We start from the raw sequence: 12,059 nt of genomic DNA on the forward strand, positions 1-12,059 counted from the left end.
GTATTAGTTGGCAGCCCTGTATTAACATAATTTGGCTTCACAGATTTAGTTTCTGATTATTTTTAGATGAAGATTTAAATATTATCAGTTTACAAGGAAGCGAATTCCCACTATCCCAGTAATTCTCTAAACCTTTGTTTTCATTATTTTATTCTCATATGTTGACATTTTCGCACAATGCTCATTATAAAAGTAAATGTAAATTGTTTATTGCTTAATAATTATGAAATAATAAATTTCGATGCTGATTTAAATTTACTTATTTGTTTTCCTTTATTAAAATTTTTGGATAGCATTACTTTATAATAATAGACACCCAAGCTTAAGATGTAGAATAATGATCAAAATTAAGATCGTTACAAAAGCAAAGAATATTTTTAATTATAGGTGATAAGTAAACATTATAGGACTTTATTTTTTATTTATTGGTACGCACATATATGCAAGCTAGTGTGTTTAATTACATAAGTGCGACTTATAAGCCTTTGTCAAGTTGAAGAAAAGGCAGCACAATTCATAAAAAGACAACACAAAGATCTATCCTTTGTTACGTCCGAATTCAAACCTACATAGCGTTAGACGGGTGATATCACTTGGCCATGGCATTCTATATAGGACATTAAATTTAATAAAATTGTTCAGGTAAACAATACATTCATAACTTTCATTATTATTATGCTGATGATAACCAAATAATTCTTGAATCTCATATGAGAAAACTGTACTTATCCTCTGACTTAAGTGTTTAATAAGAATGCAGGGATGGTCCTCATTTTCATCTGATTTCTCGATGTATATCGAAACAAGCCACAGAATTCAAAGCACATTTTTTTTAAATGATTACATAGGAATTAAAGGGATGGTTTTAAATAAATCCGCCGCTGCGTCTGCGCTGCAAAATAGAAAAGAGAAAGAGAGAGAGAGAGTCACGATGGAACCATAACATTCTTCATCTTTTTCGGAAACATCAGGTCACGAATCTTGCATTTAAATACGTGATAATGTGTGCGGTGAAGAGAAATCTAGTCTGCGGTTTTCCATCCTAACAGCCGAAGACGCATCTGGACATGGACTGTTACCATGGCAACGGATCAAGTAGAGGAAAGAGTTAGTTTGTATAGAAAGAGAACGGAAATTATCTTTCCCGACTTAACGTTTAATGCAGAAAAGACAGAAGCGGAACATGTTTCTCAAGTTAAAGAGAGGAATGAAAAAAAAAGTTTTTTTAAGTTTCCTTATTTTTTATTTCGTGATTTTTCTTTAATTAAATGCTTTGTTTCTTAAAATGCTTTAAAGTAATATTTTTTACAACGAACAAAATAATTTAATAATTTCCAGTTGAACCATTTTATCACAAAGAGTGACTGAATGATGATAATAATAAAAAAATTATTTAAAATTTTTCTTTCTTTTCTTTTTGTTCCTGCTTCACAATGTTTTGGGAAATAATTTGCAATTTTTTTAAATCCGAAAAAGTTTTTTTTTTTTAGCTAAGCACAAACCTATTTTAAAGCCACGGTAGAATCTTTAGAATTTCAACAAGTTTCGCTAGTACTTTTATTTGGGGAAGTTTTAATTTTTTCAGTCGACAAAATAAAACTCGACATTTTATTCAATACACACTGTATTGCACTATTCCATGCAAGGAAGCAATGCTTTTTTTTAAATGCAAAGAAAAAAGCCACCTTCTTTCTTTCGTCTAAATTACACAGAGCCCCTCATTGCAATAGTAAACCTGAATCTTCCTTTATTGTCATTTTTTTTTCGATTTTTTTAAAATAGTTTTGTTATTTTTTTTATTTTAATTTTATGCAATGCTTGGATATTTTTTCTTTAAGCGATGTCAATTGCTAAGTATGCGAAATGTTAAAGTGTGTTTTTTTAATACATTATTAAAGCACCTGAGGAAAAATGAATGCATGATTTAAATATTTCAAATTTTCACTATTTTTCTTGTTCATGAATTATATTTTTGACGTGGAATATAATTTATGCTTAAATGCTTGACATGCATCATTTATGCTTTTTTTTTAAAAAAAAACTTTAAGAAATAACATTTATCCGTATTTATATTTGAATGAGTTACATGGACCTGAGGTCATATTTGGAATCAAGCAAGTTTTATACTTCCTTTGGAAAATTAGTACATTTCAATGGATTCTATCATACGAAAGTAATAAACCTAACATTCAGCAAGAAAATGTGAAAGATTTAGTAAAAAAGATTAGCTTTTAACAAATTTAATGAAGTAAATAACAGCAATATGCCTGAAATATCAAAAGGTAAATCCTGGGAAGGCCTTATAAGATTGTTGGAAATTGTAGACCCAAAAAATGGCAAATTTTAAAATACACAAAGGATATGCAAAACATTTGTTTGACATGTTAGTAGTTTCTACCGATCCTATAAGCTCAATTTGTCAACCAAAACTTACGCAATGTTTTTACCTATCAAAGACTAGCTCCAAGGATAAGGAAGATATTACCAAGTTATATAGGGAAGCATGAACATTATGAACTACAATTGAACAATAGACAAAAAAATAACAGTCGACTATAATTGAAATTGTATTTTGTTCTCTTCAGACCATTTATTGCTACTTTTCAAATTTTAAGTTTTGTTTACTTTTATTTATTCCTTGTTCACGGTTAATTATTTTTTTCCTGCTCCTTTGTGCTAAAATGAACAGTTATAATTATAGGGGAGAGTGGGGTCAATTGCAACACTTTTTACTTAACTATTTTTAACTGACAAAAATCCAATATATTACTAGTATTAATTGACAAACGAGTAAAGTAGACTATCCTCTACTAGAAAAAAAAATACCTTATTTTAAATGTTATTATATTAGTTATTAACAATTTTTGACAGTCGTGCACTTGTCACAATTGTCCCCACTAACGGGGTCAATTGTAACAGTTCATAAATTCAACTAAAACATAGTTAATTATACATATTATCACAGTTGTGATATATTTTTTATTGATCAAAATAGTAGTGATATTTTAGGAGTAAAAATAATAATGAGCAGAGACCTAAAGGGTTAAACTTTTAACTTTAAGAGGTTAAAAATTTTAATTTATGCTGTGAAGGGTGACAAATAAAATAATGCGCATGCAACATAATATAAATGATATAGGAAACTATTGGTGGTTCTTAAAGAGTTAAGCAATGGTTTGTAAAAATAAGATTATTTATTTGCATCTGTTACAATCGTCCCCAAGACTCCATTTTAGTTTCATTTGTTAAAAACAATGTTAGTTAAGTAACAAAACTAATCTTTTTTTTTGAAATGTTAATTAAGGTGTCCACTTACATATTCGGTTAATAATTTTTATTTGTTTAAACAAAATTACTTTGTTACAATATAATATTCCAATACCAAAAAAAGTACTTACGTAGCGTGAAAATATCTTTCGTGATGTAACTCTTACAAAAGTACGTGAAAATGGTTTCCAGCAGGGGTGCACATGTAGATTTATTAAATACACCTCGTGCGCCACCTAGGAACCAAATCTAGAACCCGACACTCGAAATTTTTGCTCTGTTACAATTGTACCCTGTTACAATTGATCCCACTCTCCCCTACCAGTTCATTTCCAAATAATATAATGCCATATGTAACGTAGAGTTTCAAGATAAATAACTTTCATTAAATTATAGATATCTCTTCTCTGTTTATAGCAAAATATTTCAGATAACCGAAAACAAGAAAAGTTACAAATAAAAGAAAGTGGTAAGAAAAATTATGCTATAAAATTCGAGAGTGTATTTTAAAAAATACAGTCTTTAGATAATTACCATTAGAAACATCCTATTAAAACAGATAAAGGTTTCTCACTTAACGAAGGCTCAAACAAACATAGCAAAAGGCGTTAATTTGAGTTCACGACTGACAGGTAACAGAGTTAGCTATCGAACACTGTAATCGATTACAACTGTAATGGATTACAGATTATTACTGCTATTTAATCATTTATTTCTAATAGTGATTACAGGTAATTGCGATTATATTGAATTGTTCTAATCATCCGAGTCATCATCTTCTAAGTGTCAATCTTAAGGAATCGAGGGGTGAGCTCAAATATACTAATTATTTAGTGGTAACCAAGTTCCAAAATCAGACACAAAAACGTGCTTCCTATGAATTTATACAATTCATGCAATGAATTTCACAAATGACACATCACATGAATTTCGCAAATATTTTCAAGCTAAGAAACGTTTTTTGTTTTATTTGCTAAAAGCACAGTTCAAGGATGTAATGATTATCTTAAAAATTTCATACGTTCCAAAAACATTATTTTCTTGAATAGTATTCCGACAGCGTGTTCTTTATGTTAGTAAGTAACGAAAACATATCTCAAAAAGTTTTGAAATCATAATTATATGGGCATGGGTTTTGAAACAAAAGTTTTCAGAAATCAGCATCAATTGAAATTATGAGTAAGTTATGATAAAATGACAATATGATAAGTTATGACAATTCGTTGACCACGCTTACAGAAAGCAATAAATGCATGCAAAAAAAATATTTTTGCCATTTAAGCTTTAATATTAATGATCAAATTGTTTAGGAGTTTCTCAGTACTTCGGGAAGATCATAAAATGTTTATTTTCAACAAAAGCAATTGGTAAATTTAAAATACATACTTACTACCTAACAATAAATTACGTTATGCAGTTATTCACGCAATTCTATTTTCTTTGAACAAAAGCATAATTTTAATAAATTACATAAATAATATTTAATAAACATAAATAAAAATTTCACTTAGATATTTATAAAATTTAATATTTTTCGAATGATTAGATTCTTCCATTTCGATTTTCTTCCATATCAACACTAATACATTTCAAATAATTAAATTTCAGTTAATGCCTGGTTCTTAAATGTTTTCAAGGACATCAAAAAGATAAGTCAAGATATAATTTTTTAAAAAGTATGTTCTAATATTTTAATTTTTTAAATCTCATGATCTATACGTATGTTAAATTAAAACATAACGTACGCAAATGCAAAATGAAGTTAATTTTAGAAATAACTATAAACAGAAAAATTTAATTAAATAATTATTTTCGTCCTTTAAGTGAATAGCGTGTTTATACTAAAAGTGAAATTTCGATTAAGAATCTTCTCTGGCAAACGGAGAAAAAAAACTAGCGTAATGAGAAACGTTTTTTTTTCTTGCAATCCTCGAGATTAATAGTTTTCTGCTCATTAAACCTGTTATATATTTTGTAAAACAAATTTCGTGACTGATTAAATATTTTTAAGCAGAACTTATTTATTCTTAATCATAGTCTAGTTTGTTTTTGACAGAATTAGAAAAAAAGACTTTTTTTTACATACATGGATATATTTATGTTTACTTTTTTTTCAATTCATGACGCAAATAAGTGTGAGTGCTTAAATGAACATAATTCTAATTATTCTGATAATAGTTTGTTTTTCACAAAGGCAATTAATTATACTTATTTTTAGCTGTAATATTTTACTCGGCAAAGCTTTTTCAAACTAGTATTATTTTCGAGTATTTTTGTTACCTAAAATAATGTTTAAAACTTTGTGGAAACTGCGATGTTATGATTTGTGATTTATGTTTAATCTTTTCAATAATATAATGTAAACAATTGAAAAATGAGTTTGTATCAGAACGTGTCACTTACAACTTCCTAACCGTCGTGCTCCCCTAAGTGTTCGATTACCACCCTGTTATATCAGAATCTGATGGGAAGAAACCACCCACATGTTCACCGACGTGGAGACCCGTGTTTCTGGTAAGGAGGATCCTGGTAGTTGACGAGCATCTTTGTACCCCAACACACTGCATTACTTAAATTACTAATTAATCTCAATAATTTCTTTCATTTTAATATTGATGTAGTTTAAACTGTTAGTTTCGTTATTAATTTTATAATTAATTTCCTAATTTTCTGCTATGAAAGTAACAAAACTCATGAATTTAGAAAATAAATTATCTGCAAACAAATATTATAAGTATTTTTATTGAATTTGATTAATCTTTTTGTAAATAGTTTTTTATTTTTAATGAACCTGATTCTTAGATTCATAATATATAATATTTATTCATTAGATACAGTATATATTTAGACATCATAGTGGTAATATTTTTTCTGAACGAATTTTTAACGTATTTGGGACAACTTTTCAATTTTACTGTTCAGTCAAAGTTAATAATCCAATTTTTCAGCTAATGAAGTTAGATGCATTGAATCTATAACACTGCGTGTAACTTCATTTCATTAATTCTAAAATGATTTTGTTTGACTTCTTTTAGGAATCCTGTTCACGTTTTTAACACAACTTCGGCTGATGCATAAAATATTATATTTCAAACAAATTCCTCATATTTAAAAAAAAAATGTGCTTTGCTAAAAAAGAAATAAGCTGAAATTTATTGAAATATCAAAAAAGGAACTACGTCAAGACACAACTTAGTGATTTTCCTTCGTGTAACACTGTGATTTCCTTAGCTATAATTTTTATACACATTTTGTTCTACCTTATTCAGGAAATTAATGGTTTCTAGGAGGCATTTCTTATCACATATTATGGTAAAACATTAATAAATATTCTAACATTCTCTCTGTCTAACTGATATTTGGTTATTTTATATTTCAATACAATTTTAAATTCAACAATTTAATAATTATCTTATTTCAATGCAATTTTATATTCAACTCCCTAGATGGAGTCACTATAAGATTAGGATATCTAGCTTGAATATTTACCGGAATGAGCATGGAAAAGATTTCATTATCCGATTGTTTGAAAGTGGTTAAAGCTAACCACACCTCAGGAACCTGGATTTTATCGAAATTTAGACTTCCAAGCTTTCGTATTATGCCTTTTTGTCAATTACGAAATCTGTAATCCGATGAAATCTCCTTTCCATTCGGAATCATTTTTTAGCGAAATCAATTCCGTATTGCTGGTAATAAGTCTGTATGACCCCCTACATTCGACTTCGTGGTGGGTGGTAACGCTGTTAGTTGCTATGCTTCTACGGATAAAAATATCAGAGTCCACACGCGATAACAAAAACAGCGGAACACTCTTAGCACCATGTCGATATTATATAATTGCTTCAACGAATATTATATAATATTATATTGTCGATAAAATATCATATTGTCAATATTATATAATTACTTCCTTTCGAGATAAGTAACTTGACAAATATTTTTTATTTATTGCTAATGCTCTGAACAAGCTAAAATAGAATTTCAAAAACTGATAAAGCAAAATTTAATTTTGATTTAAAAAAATCTAAGTTTAGTTTTATCATGTAAAAACATAAAATATATAAAAAATCTCAGTTTTGATATTTTTGTTGCTTGAATTGATTTTTTTTATTGCCCGGAAATACTGTACCGAATATATAATTTAATAAATTTCTCCATTCTTGATACACTTTTATTCGTACTGAGAGATGCTGATTTCGTGAAAAAATTGCGTTCAGGTAATCTCTTAGTGCATGCCTCAGCAGCTCAGATGATAATTAATAAGACTTAGGATAGATTTAATAAGACTCCTGAGAGGAATAAATGTACAATAAATTCCTTGGCAGAAGTAAATTTTGACTATCTTGAGTTGTCACAACCAATAGCATCACGTCATATGATACTTAATTTATTTAAACTTTATTTTGAAGGGATGAACTTCTAAATAAATGTTTTGATTTAACTAATAACTTAATGGCATCAGAAAGTGCAAAAATTATTAAATAAATAAAAAATTCGAAGGATATTGAAGAAATTTTTTTTATAGCAGTATGTGTTTTTCAGTTCAATGCTTAATTTTCTAGTAATAATTATAATACCACTTTATTTCATATTTACTTCTCCCCTTTCGACCAATGGGTATTCAACTAGTATTTCAGCTAATATAGTTTAATTAGTAAATAAATAATTCAGTACATAAAATATTACATGACTTTATACAATAAAATATAACGTTGGTCCTGGAGTATTCAGGTATTCATACTAGTATTTCAGCTAATATTTGGATTAACATACGTATTTTAATTGTTAAGACATTTGTGAATTGTGACCCAACGTAAAGGAAGACCTTCAATGTTTTGATGACATTGAAAATGACTTCATTACTCTTCCATATTCTTAAACTGGAAGGCAATTAAGAAAAGATACTTGGAGTGTTCACATGGGAAAAGCCTTGCCCCAAAATGGGCTGTCGAGCCAGGAATGATGATGATAACATCGTTCCAACTAGCTACAGTTTAAAAAGAAACCTGCCTCTGCCCTAATGTATAAGAATTAAAGTGTTTAGGGCAATATTATCGCAAACTATTTCACCAAAATTGTTTAAGAGACCGTGTCATGTGAAAAATATCACAACTCCCACAAGGGAAAAACGTTTTTTTGTGTATTGTGCAATTACGCATTGAAATTTTCATCCCGTATGGAGACAATATTAAGGAGAAGTTTGATGTAACAGTGTTTTAATAGATTACCCTAATCCCTTTAATTGCTGATAGAGTTAAATTCAATGAGATATAAATTTGCAGGCATAATTTGACTTCAAAACATCAAATTTTATTTATTAATGCATTTATCCTCATGAAATAGATAGAAATTAAAATTCGCACGTATGTAGTTTTTCATTTTATTAATAGAGATTATACTTAACTAATAGCATACTTTATTATTTCTTTTAAATAATTCTAATAAAAAAAAAGAGAATGAAATTGAGAAAATTAAAAAAAATGTTTTCAATACATGACAAGAGGCTACCCAGCATCTGATAAGAGATACCCAGCATTTTATGTAATTAATTTCTTATTGAAAAAAGTTTTTACAGTTTTCCCTTTGCATAAATGAATTTACAAAAAAGACGTTTTCTCATTTCTTGGTATTTAAATTTCATTGATCGTGTGCCAAGTGTTAATAATTTATAATTATGCATAAATCCATCATTAATAATTAGTAGAAAATGTGTTGACTAACGGTACATTTATGGTTCTCTAAGGCTTTTAGTATAGGTCAGTAACTCACAAGAATTTCGTTTTAAACAATTTCCCGTCAATTTCTTTATAAAATATAAAGCTAATTAATTCCTTAAGTTAAAATAATGAAAACTTCTTTTGAAGTTTGAAAAGAAAATAATTCATAAATTATCATTTGAATTTTCCTTTGTAAAGTAAATGTTTAGTCACCATTAAATAATTTGTTTTCTGAGGAATTGCAGTGAATAGTAATGTTTTAGGGAGATGCTTATTTTCATTAACAACATATTTTCTCGGGTTGAAAATCCGCTGTGATGGAAAAATTTTACTTTTTGATCTAATTAAGTAAAGATTTTAATCCACTTAATATCGTTTAAAGCGTCTTTGTATATTTCTATGGCAACAGCGTCCTCCCTCATCTGTCTTCTTATCGCCCAGATATCCATTGTTTTGAATGAAAGAACTCACTAGATATTCGATTGGAAAACACGAATAACACCAGCAGCATTCCAAATAAATTAACAAATCTTCCTGTAGAAATTAATAAACAAGGAAATAATTGCATACACCGAGAATAATTTCCCAAATTTTCTGTTATAAATGAAATTCTGCTTTGCATAGAGTTCGTCTGGAAATTGTAGATCGGTAATTGACAAATTAGTTATCCTATGTTAACATGTTAAAAGTTCAATTTTAAGAATAATTGTTTACATTAATTTTGAATTTTGTTTCGTTATAACAGAATGCATAATTTTCTCATTTTCAAGTAATAAAGAATATTATTAGCCTAAAGAACGTGCAACGCATGCGTTAAGTAGGCATTAGGACTGTTTAAAGTTGAATGAAAATTGTGAAGATTCCCTAAAGCACGTTAAAATAGGTGACATCGTTAAAAAGCAAATTGCTTAATTCAATGAAATTACATTATAGTTTTTTATAAATTTTGCAAGTTTAAATTATGAGATATTAATGTCAAGAGAACGGTTGTCATCGAATACTAATATTAATTTTTTTTTCTTGCAACACTATTTTAAAAACGCATTAGTCTTTTTGTCTATTTTTGTATTGAAGATGACGGAATGATAGGAAACAGCTTTGTTTCTTTTATTTTAAGAGTTTGATGTTCCAACTCATGAAAAATAAATTGTCTGTGCACTTTTTATTCTGGACACAGCTCGAAATGCGCTTTAAATAAAAAGGAGAAAAGCTCTAAATGCGTGTTGAAGAAAATGGACATAGAATTTTATTCCACTTTTGAAACTTCTCTGTATGAAAACTGTTCTTTTTTTTCAAAGGAATAAACTAATGGATTCAAATAAATTTGTAATTCGAGGTCATGCATTAGTGATCAGTTGTTTTTATATGCTTGTCACGGGTGCCATAAATTAATAATAGTGATATTAAATTGACGTTATACGAATTTGGATTTACTTAAAAAGATACTTTACTTTTCTGTGAAGCCTGGTAAGTTTATACCGAATCATCCCGATCCCGAAATGCGGAACTTTACACCGTAATGATGTTTTGTATTTAAATAAGTAGGGAAGTTCCTCGCTTTGTCGTTTAATTATTGTTGAAAAGGCAACTTTTTAGTTTACATTAGTTCATTTTCTTTTACACATACATTTTAAACTATGTCCAGAAAAGAAATTTTAAGAAAAAAATTGAGCTTTTTTTTGCAATGTTACTAAATCGCTACTAAGAAGGAAAATTTTTTTTTCTTTCTTTTAAAACTTTTTTGCTTTCGGAATCTGCACTTGTAAAAGTTCTTTTAATTAACTGAAAGTCGTTTTTGTAGCACAAACAAATGTTGTTTTCCTGAGAAAATATTAAATCAATTATCAAAACCTATTCCTTTTTCAAACCTCTTCTTATAGGAATATGGTACAATATTTGTCTTTTTACTTTTAACATGCACTCTTTTTTAAAGTTTTCAGATGTTTATTTCAGATGTTTACGTTAGAACTTACGTTTTTACAATCGAATTTTGGATCTTTAATATTAAAGTCATTTAAAAAAAATTTAACCCTTGAATGTGACAAAAGAACATAAAACTAATTTTTCCCTATTAGTTTATAATTTTAAAGGAAATGACATGAACAATTGCATTGAAATATATATAATAATTTAACAAAATAATGAAATAATTTAGTTTTATCAAACATAAGAGCAAAATTTTTTCAGGTATATTAAAAAAATATTTTTTACTATTAGTACTTCATCATGACTTGTAAAATTAAAGCTAATACTCTAACTTTATATTTTGGTACTGTTCTCGTTTGCTATTGATAATAACCCCAATTCATTGTCATTAGTTTTAATTAACTAAATTTAGAAAGAAAATCCTTTCGGAAATCTTTAGCTATTCATCTGATAAATTTCCATAATGAAAAAGTTTTGTTTTTATTATTTTTGGCTACATCTCTTACCTAGCATTTGAAATCATTTGCTTTTAACCTATTGATGCGTTTAATACAAAGTTATAAATGCATTGAATTGGCTCATTATAATTGTTATCTTTTAAATGAACATAAGCGTATCAGATAATTATTTTATAGCACATGAACTACATTATTTAACAGTGAATAATGGCTTTATATTTTCGATGTTATCATCCTATAATCATAAGTTTTATGTATTTTTAAACATCGATCAAAAAGTTAAATAATTTATTTACGAATGAATGAAAAAATAGGTATCTATGGTTCTTAACGTAAACATTTTTACATCTATGAATTAGAGTCTATGAATTTGCCACATATCTTTGATTTGTGAATTTTGGTTGTTTCTTTGCTTTAAGAGCACTAACGCATTCCTTGGTTTTCATGCATACTTTATAAAATAGTTTGTAAGGGGAAGTTATTTCAAAGTATACAAATATTTTTTTAGATTTATTATGATCAAGAAAAATAAATTTTTGAATTCTTTGACTTGGCTTTGCGTTATCCATCAAGAACAATAAATATTTCACATGAAGAATTAGAATTTATGTACCTACAGCTAATCTCCATGAAATAAATGAAACTGTATAATATTAAATTAGTTTTACTTCTCACTTCTGCAGCTAAT

The 12,059-nt window shown here is 27.8% G+C and overlaps 1 protein-coding gene across 1 annotated transcript in view; it reads left to right on the forward strand.

The window, feature by feature from the left end:
- Positions 1-12,059, forward strand: part of LOC107450191 (uncharacterized) — a 112,105-nt gene that overhangs the window by 96,006 nt on the left and 4,040 nt on the right. The gene's annotated exons all lie outside the window — the stretch shown is intronic.

The sequence above is a fragment of the Parasteatoda tepidariorum genome, chromosome 1 (genome assembly GCF_982258835.1).
Source record: "Parasteatoda tepidariorum strain Cologne lab strain chromosome 1, Ptep-v5.0, whole genome shotgun sequence".
In the NCBI taxonomy this organism is placed as follows: Eukaryota; Metazoa; Arthropoda; class Arachnida; order Araneae; family Theridiidae; genus Parasteatoda; species Parasteatoda tepidariorum.